Raw genomic sequence first — 12,265 nt, forward strand, 5'->3', positions numbered from 1 at the left:
AACACACCACTCCAACCAGATGACAGGTGGTGAAGGAACTTCGCAGGAAACATTGGAAGTCCAAACGTTGGCAAGGCCCGTTCCAGGTGCTACTGGTCACTCACACAGCTGTTAAAGTTGCAGAGAGAGCAACCTGGATTCATGCCAGTCACTGTAAGAAGGTACCAGAACCAGTAGATGACTTCCACCCTGAAATACATCAGCCTAACCAACACGCCCGGAAGGACAAAGATAAGAGTCAGCAGTAAAAGCTGTACTCCAACGGTGTGTTAAGTGCTAGTAACCTCTGACACCGAAGATTGAAACATCCTTACTGAGACCAGCGATGAAGATGATCATACACATGCTGTGAACCATGGAAGAAACTGTTTGTTGTTTGTATTTTCTTATTTGTAACCAGCATGTGCACATTGTATCTTGATTTCACAGGAAGCAATAATACAGGGCTGCTGTATTTCCCCACGACCCGAGAGACCACCAGACGCCCGAAGCCACACAGCCCCCCCCAGCACACACCCAACCGCCCAGAGCGACGGGACAGCAGCCCACCACCACCACTATGTGATCAAGCTAATCAGAAGGGACCAGAGAGAATTAAATTCAGCCAATTGATGTTTTGAGGAAGCAGACATTGTTTCCATGCTAATATAATCTAAAAGAAAATTTCTAAACTGGTTAATACACAGATTGTTCTTCGCTTTCCAGTTCATGAGAATAGTTTTCTTTGCTATACATAACACTGTGAGGATCATGTGTGCTAAGCTAAATTCCACATTGATGTTGTCTAAGTCACCCAGTATGCACAGTGTGGGGCATGCAGGAATGCTACACTTTAGTCATGTTGATAGGTCCGCACAGACTTCAAGCCAGAACCTCTGGACAGGCGCACAAAACCACAAAGCGTGTGCATAATCATCAGGTGTGTTATCTGTGCAATGTGAGCAGATGTTTGAGTGTGTTAGACCCATCCTGAACATCCTTTGTCCTGTATAGTGTGTTCTATGAAGAATTTTGTATTGTATGAGCTCTAAATTAGGATTTTGAGTCATTCTGAAGGTGTTCAAACATATATGTGGCCAGAAGCTATGACTAGAACTGATGGATAAATGTGCCTCCCATTTTGAGGACGGTAGAGACATTGTGTCATCTATCTTAGACAATAATTTATATATTTTTGATAGTAGTTTTGGGGTGCAGATGCTTAGAAATTCTACTATCCTAATCGGGAGTTGTAAGTCTGGTTGGTGGAGGATATATTTCTTTGTTATTATAGACTTAAGTTGTTGATATTCTAGGAATTTATTGCTGCCTATCTCATGTTGTGATATGAGCTCATCAAATGAAATAAAATGTCCATTTTGGATTATATGTTCCAGATGTTTGATTCCTTTGATCTTCCACAGAGTAAAGTTTAGCATTTTTTTGTTTTGCAGGATGTCAGGATTGTTCCAGATGGGTGTAAGCTTACACGGGACAAGTGAAGACTTTGTTATTTTAAGAAATTCCCAACAGGCTGTCAGAGAGGTGCTGATGTTAATGCTTTTGAAACATTTGTGATTTTTTACGTTTTGACTAATAAGTGGCAGGTCAGAGATTTCCAGATTATCACACAATGCTTGTTCTATATTTATCCATGGTTCATCTATTGGGCTAGGTTTAAACCATTTTGATATATACTGTAACCTATTGGCTAAGGAATAGTGCTGAAAATTAGGTAAATCTAATCCACCACTGTCCTTGGTCTTCTGTAGGGTTTTTAAACTAATACGTGGTGGTTTGTTTTTCCACAGAAATTTGGAGATGCATGAACCTAGTGACTTAAACCAAGTAGCAGATGGTTTTATGGGGATCATTGAGAACAAATAGTTAACTTTTGGTAGTATCATCATTTTAATGGTTGTAACTCTCCCCATAAGTGATATAGGTAAGGACTTCAAACGAGAGAGATCGTCCTCTACTGTCTTTAATAATTGCACATAATTTAGCTTTGTTAGCTCTGAGAGCCTGGAGGAAATGTTTATGCCTAAATATCTAATATTTCCTGACTGTAAAGTGATCGCAGGTATATTCTGGTCCCTATAGTTAATGGGCAGAACTGTGGTCTTAGACCAATTGATAGAGTAGTCAGAAAGTGCTGAGAATTTATGAGTGTGATCGTGTGAGTGAGAGATGTCTGTGAGTTCTGAAGGAAAAGTAATACATCATCAGCATAAAGACTTATTTTATGCTCAATATTTTGGGGTTGGATGCCTTTAATATTTCTATCTTGTCTGATAGCAGCTGCTAAAGGTTCGATGAAAATAGCAAAAAGTGAGGGCGAAACCCTGTCTTGTACCTCTCTGCAGACTGAAGCTTGGAGAAGTTTGATCATTTGTCCTGACACTTGCACTTGGGGAGTCAGTTATTTTCTTTTGAGGAGATAAGAGGCTTTAATAATAATATCTTGCAAGAGAGAACAACACAGTACAGAATACAGAGTTGCTCTGACCACTGAAGCAAAAACACACAGTTATATTGCCCGCTCATCACGTCATCTGTTTTTGGGTATAGTTGATTGTTCTTCTAACTTTCCTCCCCAACCATTAGTTGAGGTTACCCAGACACACTCGTAAATACCAGCCTAACCCTGTCCCCCCTAAAGTGCAGCTATCTCATAATAACAAGCCCACCATTGTAAAGAGGAATTTAAGAAAACAGGGCAGGGTGGTACCTTGCAGCTCAGTCATTTGCAGGTTATACACAGTAACACTCAATACAATGCATATAAGAATTATTTTCCATTACATTCCTCCCTTTTGATTATAATAATACCATTATATTAATCAACCCAAAAGAAACAAGGAAAATAATAACTTTATCTGTAAAACATCAGCCTGCATTTGCACACAACGTGAGTTTAAAATGCAGGCATCATAGTGATAAAGGGTCCAAAGATAAACAATCAAAACATGAACAATTAAATATGATTATCTTCATCCCTCTCTAAGTCAGCGTCACTAGAGGAAAAATTTTGAAAGCAAGAAAGTTATTTGAGTCATTTGGTCTTTTTCACACTGTTGTTTAGATGGACTACATAAAAGGATGTCATCCACATACTGCAAAAGAGCAGAGCCTGTGGTTGATTGAAGTTAATCCAGACTAGCTTTGAGGGCAGCATTGTAAATAGTGGGACTTTCACAGTACCCCTGTCATAACCGGGTAAAAGTCCAAGATCTCTGTTCAAACTAAAAAGCAAACCAAAATGGGCTATCAGGGTGCACTGGCGACAAGTCAACCACTGAGAAAAACTGTGCATCTGATGTAATTTGAGACAAAATAGTGTGTGGGTTGGGCACAGTAGGAGCATGTGGCTGAACTTTAGCATTCACCGCTTGGAGGTCCTGTACAAAACGCCATTCATCTGGCTGGCCAGCATCTTTAATCTTTTTAACAGGAAACAATGGAGTAAGCACAGGTGAATTTTCAAAAGGAACAATAACGCCTGTTTTCTGAAAAGATTGAAAAACAGGTTTAATCCCTTTAATTGCTTCAGGCTTAAAAGGGTATTGTTTTTTACATGGACAAAAGTCTGATTTAGGGGTGACAATTACTGGTTCACAGCCTTTTATCAACCCCACATCATATGTGCTCTTAGCCCAAAGATCATTGGATACTTCAGCCAACATGGGTATCGAAGACAAATCTGTTTCAGATAAAAAACATGCTTCAAAATGTGATTCTGTGGTAGGAATTAAGTCCACAGTTCTTTGACAATGCATTGTACTCAAAAATGTTTTTTTGTATGCTGACAATCGTTCAGAAAACATCAAATTTGGATCAGCAGGTGAAACAGTCCACTCCATTTCTTTCTGACATGTAGCAACAAACTCTCCCACACCTTGTCACTGCCAGTGTGTACGTTTGGCCAAGGAAATGTGAGGGCGAGTACCACAAACATTAAAAAAATCAAAGTGCTCTGGAGTCAATAAAGTAGGCGCACATATTTTTTTACTTCTTCTCATAGTCATTGTCAGGCCCCAAAGAAATGTGTGATGTGCAGTGCAAATCAGCAGGTTGCATGAAATCAGAAAGGGGTGAAACTAACGCTTTTGCTTCTTCCACTAGTTGTTGTGAAAAAGGAGAGCTGGGAAGTTTCCACTCATAAGCATATGTAAGTGCCGATGAATCAAACTGCACTGCTGTGAAAACTTTGTCAGGCTGTAACATAACCTTAACACCCTCTGGTGTAGAAGTTAAAATAATGCCTAATTTACACATGAGATCACAGCCCATCAGGTTAATGGGACACAACTCTGATAACAAAAATGAGTGTTTGAAGGAGAGCTCATCGGGAGTGACAACACGCAATGGGCATTGTCATTTTCTCCTTCACAACCTGGCCTGATGCAGACATACAGTAAACGTGGTTTCCACTTAACTTTGGAGGACAATCAAACTCCCCTGACGTCACTACTGATGAACATAATTTCCTATATTCTGAGAGAAATATCTTTGCTCTAGGACGGAAATAGCATGCAAAACTTTACTACGTGAATCACAGTCGGCAAGCGTTGCTTCACTACACAGAGCAGGAAAAATGTGTGAGTGTGTTTGTGCTATCACCCATTAGTGGAGGCTCCGCTGCCGCGTGACGTCCAGAACCTGCCTCCCACCCTCAGTCAGCCTTTTGCCCAATTTCATCACTTTTTAGCTGTGGACAGTCCTTCTTCCAGTGTCCAGTCTGGCCACAGTAAAAACAAATATTCGGATCATAGCTCTGGCGTGGCCCATTTCGACCTCCTCTCCCACACGTCCACGTCTTCGACTTCGGCCTCGTCCTCTGTTTACACCAACTGCGTAATACATGGTCATGGATGCCAAATGCAGCTCCTTTTCACACTTGTCCCTTTTGGTTGTCTTACACGTCTCAACTTGGTTCTGAGCATGGCGAGTATATCGGCGAACGTCAGCCAAACGAGGACCCTCACACCATCCCACGTAAATGTTCTTTACTTCAGTGGCGACATCTATATAATATTGTCTGGGTCCCGTTAAAACATGTATTTTTCTTGTTTGCTTTAAAACAAGTATTCCCCATTTTCTATCCCTTCAGTAGCCAACCAGTTTGTATGGAGTACACTGGAGCAACTTGACTGATCAGTAAAACACTGCTTTTGTTGTCACCGCAAGGCTTCCCCCGTCGGTTGTTTCACTGAGACACTACTGAGTAACTACAACTCAACACAGTTTATACACATAACATTCATATACATACTAACAAACAAACAAACAATAATTTATCGCAATTTTCTCATCTCTGTTTGAACGTACACCCAGGTAAATATTCCTGTAGTCTTCTCATACCGACTATGGACCCATTCATTGTTTAACTTCACTGTTTTGCAAATCCTAATTGAATATTACACATTGACATTGAACTTTACTGGATAAGCAGGTCTTCATTGCATTCAGCAGCCTATATGTGAGCATCTATGTGTAAGCTGTTCTTCTTTGCATTTATCAGCAGCAAGCAATTCTTCACTGCACATGCATATGTAAATAGTAAAACAATTCCAATGTGTTAGCGAAACCTTCTATATGGTTTCTAAGATCTATTTTAAGTTCTTTGCCATCAGTGAGATGACATAGTTTACAAAGTGTGTCAAATTATCACTGAAGATCTTTTCAGGAATTTCAAATCTAGAAATGAGTTATTTTACGCGTGATTTTGCTACTGAGAGTGCATCTGCTTGTGCACATGGAAATATTTCAGACCATTTGGTAAAAACCTCTGTTGTCACTGAGCAGAATCGTTTCCCTTAACATTAATTTAGTTCAATGAAATCTACACAATAATGAAATAATGAAATCCAAACAAATATGTTGAAAAAGATACACTGGCTTAGGGAATTATCTTCGTTTTGGTCTTAGATTGCCCTGTGGAATGTATTTTGCACATATTTGACCTGCTAGACAAAACTTTATTAATTTATTTATTCTAAAAAAAAAAATTCAATAATTAGTAAAACCATATGCTGTAAAAACCTTGTTCATTATTGCTTCCATCCCTCCTGTTGAGACATGACATGGTCCGTGGCTCAATACTGCAGCATATTTAAACAAATTCTTTGGCAGTATGGTTTTCCTTCCGGTCATTCATACGAGTCTATTGTAGATGGCAATTGAATAACATCTAATAATGCTAAAATATTTGTAGTTTATACATTTAGCTGTGGATGTCAACATACCTGTTTTTCCAATGCTGTGTTAACACATGTACAGTTGAGAAGGCATACTGACTGTCAGTGTAAACGTTAACAACCTTTTTGTTATTTAATTTACAAGCTTCAGTTAAAGCTACCAATTCGACTGCTTGAACAGAGTAATTTTTTGGTAGTGGTTGTTTTAAGAAAACTTCAGTTTCTGTTACTACTGCAAATCCTGTAGCATTTGTGCCATCAGGGTTTTTTGCTTGACCTGTTGAATAAATATAGTTATTTCTGCATTTTCATAACGTATATCAGTTAAGTCTGGCCTGGGTAAAACACTGATGGTTATTTCTGACATGCAATCATGAGGCTTTCCATCTGTGGGGTAGGTAGCAGTGTGGATGGATTAAGTGTAGCACATCTCTCGACAACAAGGTGTGGCTGTGAAAGAAGAACTGTTATGTAGGAGAGATGTCTGGTAAAGATATTTTGTTAAGTAACCATATCACAGCCACTGCATGAGGTACCTTAAGTGTTAATGGGTGAAATAACACCATTATTGTTGATGCCTGCACTGCCAATGGCTTCTGGCCATTGATTCAAAAGTACGATCTCGTCCCTTTTTCCCCCTTTCAGTGGACACTGGCCCCTAATTACCGCAATTCAGCAGGGGGTCTTTCATTAGGAGTACTGGACTCCCCCGTGCACGGTTTCAGCTCCGACCCTGGAAAGCGGAAAAAACGTTGAGATCTGGTTTGAGGACCCAATTGTTGAGAAAGGTCTCTCAATGAGACTCAGAGTTGCTGGAGTCAGTTAATGCAAATGTTTAATCTTGCAGCAAGTTCAAGAATGTGTGTGTGTGTGTGGGTGTATGTGTGCGAACGTGTGTGAGTTTGTGTGTGTGAGAGTTTAAAGAACCTGTTATCCACAGGCAGGTCTTAACTAGTATGGCACAGGTCCAGCCTGTCTCATCTTTTTTGGAAGGTCCAGTGCTCGGCCGTAACCCTTCTGTCTGTTTGGACTCTCACATACATTCGGTTAATCATAGAAAAACGAGAACAAAACTTTTTAGCCCCTTAAATTCATAAAACAGACATGGTGCAGTTATTTCCATTCTAGAAAATAAGAGTAATCACCACCATTCCTATAAATTCTGGATATTCTAACAATCTGAATCTTTTTTAAATGTTCGATGAAGCCCTTTGCTGTTCTGTTTAGAGACTCAGCTGATCATAAACCAAGTTTTGCTCTTGAACCAAGCTTCTAAACTCTTCACCTTTTTCATTTCTCAGTTAGTATTCACTTTAAAACTGATTAAAAGAAAAATTAAATGAATGCCTATCAACAAATGTGGGATCTAAACTCTAGTGCTTTCTCTAAAATAATTTCCTTTCTCAATTCAGAAATGTGTGTGTGTAAGTCACAACACCCGTGACACCAAAACGGCTTTCTTTTCTCTCTTTTCTCTACACTCTGCACTGTGAGCACACACACCAAATCAGAAAGGCTTTTTTCTCTCTTTTCTACATTATGGACTGTGGGGACAGTCCATAATGTGTGCCAGGGCGTTGTCTCACGTATTAGATTATGCTTAAGATACGAATGGGTTTATCAGTCACATCAGAATCCATACATACTGATCCTCCCGTAATAAAATGGTCGGATCTTATCAAACACACTTTGTTTCTTGTGACAAGTCAGCGAAACAGCGTATACACGTCAAGACACTGAATCAAGTTTGCCACAAGAACTCATAAGTTTGGCAGTATTGCTCTGCCGTCAGCAATCATACACCCATTTTATTTTCATGAGACATGTGCAGGCACCTGTTCATCTACTGTTCTATCACTATGAATTAGTTTATCTATTATCAATAAGGATACTTCTACAACTACTATCAAAGTATGTCCGGACTTCTTATGTTGTCAGTTGCTATATATGAATAAGTGGGTTGCTACTGAAAAGCATTAAGCATGTCACACAGCCCAAACATATAACATTTCAGGACACACCACACAGTTAACAACCACAGTGAAGCGTGTCAAAGCCCAAACATGTAACATTCAACAGGACACTTACACAACACATTCAAATCAAACAGTCAGACAACATACAAGAACATATACCCCAGCCGGCATTGCTCCCTGCCTATTTTCCTACAACTCACTATGTGTGCGCACACCTTTATTCACAAACTCTTCAACTTATACTCTTTTACCGAAGCTGCTACAGCTTGATTGGCCAAATACCCTTAGATCCTATTTCGGTGAATTTGACATCTGCCTTGTATGTAAAAGATTAGCGGTTTAGCAGTTTTAATTTAGTTTGAGTGAAGGAATTCATTTTATAGCAAAATCCGAAATCGTGAAGAACTCATGAAAGTAAGCTTATTCTCGGATTCCTGAAACTTTAGATTTGCTCTTTCTTTTACTGCAAAGTACAACGTTGAGCAGCACTAATGAGTTGTTTCTATTTTTGGCAGGCTTTACCTTTGCGGATGAAGCCCTTTCTGTCTGTGCAAAAGAAATCTTGTTACTGTGCAGAGTGACTTCTCTGAGTAGAGTCGCCTTACTTGTTGCGACTTTGCCGATGTTCGAAGCTGGAGTGCAAAGTTGTTGCTTGAATGGTGCTCGCTGGAGCGTGTGGTAGTGTAAAGTTATACCATTTAAAAGGGCTGAAGAGTGCTCAGTGCAGCGGGTGGGCGGAGGTGCAAAGTGACACTATGGCCATAAAAAGAACACCGCTACAAGTGCGCATTGTGCCAGGAAGGGCCCTCGGACGTGAACCAGTGGACAGTTATCGCTTCTCGGCCTTTTGGCTAAGATCAAGTGTAGTATCTGTTCTTATCAGTTTAATGTCTGATATGTCCTCTATGCGAGGACTACATATTAAATGGATTTTTATCAATAGGAGTTGAAAAAGGAGCTTGCTCCGTTCACTCCAAGCATCGACCCGGTACTGCAGTGCCGCTGGGAACGGTGCGCTCTCCTCTGCTCTTGTGAAAAAGCAAACAGCGGTGCAGGATGGAAGTTTCAGGGAGCCTAAGATGAAACTTTCTTTTAATCTGCTGAGAAAAGAGAGTGAATGCGAAGCAGACTTTAACACGGCTCTGGGAGCGAGCCGAGTGCGGGCTAACCGGGACAATTGCTTGAAAGAAACGCGACACCGAATGAGCAGTCAGAACAAAGCCTCAATACGGTGTTCCCGTGTTGTTTGTGGCTGCCTTGTCTTTTGCACAGAGTAAAAGACAAGGCAGCCATCGAATAGGGCCCGATTGTTCCTACTTGGTCAGCCGAGGAGCAAGGGGGGGAGCAAGCGTCTCAACCAAGCAAAGCTCACCATGGGGAAGGTGGCTATGCCAACTAGCCTGATGCCCTGCTCCCGCAGTGATGGATAATCGTACACTGGTTTCTCTTCATAATGTACAAGTCTTTCGCCTTTTACTAAAGACTTCCGTGGAGAGCAGCACTATTGAATTGTTTCTATTTTTGGCAGGCTTTACCTTTGCGGGTGAAGCCCTTTCTGTCTGTGCAAAAGAAATCTTGTTACTGTGCAGAGTGACTTCTCTGAGTAGAGTCGCCTTACTTGTTGCGACTGTGCCGATGTTGCTTGAATGGTGCTCGCTGGAGCGTGCGGTAGTGTAAAGTTATACCATTTAAAAGGGTTGAAGAGTGCTCAGTGCAGCGGGTGGGCGGAGGTGCAAAGTGACACTATGGCCATAAAACGAACACCGCTACAAGTGCGCATTGTGCCAGGAAGGGCCCTCGGATGTGAACCAGTGGACAGATATCGCTTCTCGGCCTTTTGGCTAAGATCAAGTGTAGTATCTGTACTTGTGTAGTATCAGTTTAATATGTGATATGTCTATGCAAGGACTACATATTAAATGGATTTTTATCAATAGGATTTGAAAAAGGAACGGTGCGCTCTCCTCTGCTCTTGTGAAAAAGCAAACAGCGGTGCAGGATGGAAGTTTCTTTTAATCTGCTGAGAAAAGAGAGTGAATGCGAAGCAGACTTTAACACGGCTCTGGGAGCGAGCCGAGTGCGGGCTAACCAGGAGAATTGCTTGAAAGAAACGCGACACCGAATGAGCGGTCAGAACAAAATCTCAATACGGTGTTCCTGTGGTGTTTTTATAAAATGCGGTGTAAAAAAAGGTGTGAATGCCCCATAGAAAACTAAAAGGTGGAGCGGAAGTGTTCGGCTGCAAGAAGGTGTGAATGTCCGACTATATTTGGTGAAAAGCAGGTGAAGCAAGGTCTGAATGCCTTAACCTTTTCTTACCCGCTTTTTACCAACTATGGTCGGACATTCGCAGCATCTTACAGCCGAACACCACCTCTCTAGCTTTTGATGATGTATGGTTGGGCATTCGCACCTTTTCTTACCCATTTTTGAGGAATTATGGGTGGACATTCACACCTTCTTGCAGCTGAACACCTCTTCTCCCACTTATGATCATGTGCGGTTGGATATTTGAAAAATGTTTGCTTTTTCACAAGAGCAGAGGAGAGCGCACCGTTCCCAGCGGCACTGCAGTACCGGGTCGATGCTTTGAGTGAACGGAGCAAGCTCCTTTTTCAACTCCTATTGATAAAAATCCATTTAATATGTAGTCCTTGCATAGACATATCACATATTAAACTGATAAGTACAGATACTACACTTGATCTTAACCAAAAGGCCGAGAAGCGATATCTGTCCACTGGTTCACGTCCGAGGGCCCTTCCTGGCACAATGCGCACTTGTAGCGGTGTTCGTTTTATGGCCATAGTGTCACTTTGCACCTCCGCCCACCCGCTGCACTGAGCACTCTTCAACCCTTTTAAATGGTATAACTTTACACTACCGCACGCTCCAGCGAGCACCATTCAAGCAACATCGGCACAGTCGCAACAAGTAAGGCGACTCTACTCAGAGAAGTCACTCTGCACAGTAACAAGATTTCTTTTGCACAGACAGAAAGGGCTTCACCCGCAAAGGTAAAGCCTGCCAAAAATAGAAACAATTCATTAGTGCTGCTCTCCACGGAAGTCTTTAGTAAAAGGCGAAAGACTTGTACATTATGAAGAGAAACCAGTGTACGATTATCCATCACTGCGGGAGCAGGGCATCAGGCTAGTTGGCATAGCCACCTTCCCCATGGTGAGCTTTGCTTGGTTGAGACGCTTGCTCCCCCCCTTGCTCCTCGGCTGACCAAGTAGGAACAATCGGGCCCTATTCGATGGCTGCCTTGTCTTTTACTCTGTGCAAAAGACAAGGCAGCCACAAACAACACGGGAACACCGTATTGAGGCTTTGTTCTGACTGCTCATTCGGTGTCGCGTTTCTTTCAAGCAATTGTCCCGGTTAGCCCGCACTCGGCTCGCTCCCAGAGCCGTATTAAAGTCTGCTTCGCATTCACTCTCTTTTCTCAGCAGATTAAAAGAAAGTTTCATCTTAGGCTCCCTGAAACTTCCATCCTGCACCGCTGTTTGCTTTTTCACAAGAGCAGAGGAGAGCGCACCGTTCCCAGCGGCACTGCAGTACCGGGTCGATGCTTGGAGTGAACGAAGCAAGCTCCTTTTTCAACTCCTATTGATAAAAATCCATTTAATATGTAGTCCTCGCATAGAGGACATATCAGACATTAAACTGATAAGAACAGATACTACACTTGATCTTAGCCAAAAGGCCGAGAAGCGATAACTGTCCACTGGTTCACGTCCGAGGGCCCTTCCTGGCACAATGCGCACTTGTAGCGGTGTTCTTTTTATGGCCATAGTGTCACTTTGCACCTCCGCCCACCCGCTGCACTGAGCACTCTTCAGCCCTTTTAAATGGTATAACTTTACACTACCACACGCTCCAGCGAGCACCATTCAAGCAACAACTTTGCACTCCAGCTTCGAACATCGGCAAAGTCGCAACAAGTAAGGCGACTCTACTCAGAGAAGTCACTCTGCACAGTAACAAGATTTCTTTTGCACAGACAGAAAGGGCTTCACCCGTAAAGGTAAAGCCTGCCAAAAATAGAAAAAACTCATTAGTGCTGCTCAACGTTGTACTTTGCAGTAAAAGAAAGAGCAAATCTAA

The 12,265-nt window shown here is 41.8% G+C and overlaps 6 non-coding genes across 6 annotated transcripts; 3 read left to right on the forward strand and 3 right to left on the reverse strand.

Moving 5' to 3' along the window:
• The first annotated feature begins 8,986 nt into the window (after window positions 1-8,986).
• On the forward strand, window positions 8,987-9,177 carry LOC140276051 (U2 spliceosomal RNA). Its single transcript, XR_011908741.1, has one exon. It is a non-coding gene; the product is annotated as a U2 spliceosomal RNA (small nuclear RNA).
• A 410-nt stretch (window positions 9,178-9,587) lies between these two features.
• LOC140275842 (U5 spliceosomal RNA) lies at window positions 9,588-9,701 on the forward strand. The gene has a single exon (XR_011908553.1). It is a non-coding gene; the product is annotated as a U5 spliceosomal RNA (small nuclear RNA).
• Window positions 9,702-9,976: 275 nt separating this feature from the next.
• Window positions 9,977-10,169, forward strand: LOC140276271 (U2 spliceosomal RNA). The gene has a single exon (XR_011908889.1). It is a non-coding gene; the product is annotated as a U2 spliceosomal RNA (small nuclear RNA).
• Window positions 10,170-10,698: 529 nt separating this feature from the next.
• LOC140276103 (U2 spliceosomal RNA) lies at window positions 10,699-10,886 on the reverse strand. The gene has a single exon (XR_011908788.1). It is a non-coding gene; the product is annotated as a U2 spliceosomal RNA (small nuclear RNA).
• Window positions 10,887-11,161: 275 nt separating this feature from the next.
• On the reverse strand, window positions 11,162-11,275 carry LOC140275823 (U5 spliceosomal RNA). The gene has a single exon (XR_011908535.1). It is a non-coding gene; the product is annotated as a U5 spliceosomal RNA (small nuclear RNA).
• Window positions 11,276-11,685: 410 nt separating this feature from the next.
• Window positions 11,686-11,876, reverse strand: LOC140276272 (U2 spliceosomal RNA). The gene has a single exon (XR_011908890.1). It is a non-coding gene; the product is annotated as a U2 spliceosomal RNA (small nuclear RNA).
• Between the last annotated feature and the right edge of the window lie 389 nt (window positions 11,877-12,265).

This window comes from Leuresthes tenuis, unplaced genomic scaffold, assembly GCF_036924035.1.
Source record: "Leuresthes tenuis unplaced genomic scaffold, fLeuTen1.0.hap1 SCAF_18, whole genome shotgun sequence".
NCBI classification, from domain to species: domain Eukaryota; kingdom Metazoa; phylum Chordata; class Actinopteri; order Atheriniformes; family Atherinopsidae; genus Leuresthes; species Leuresthes tenuis.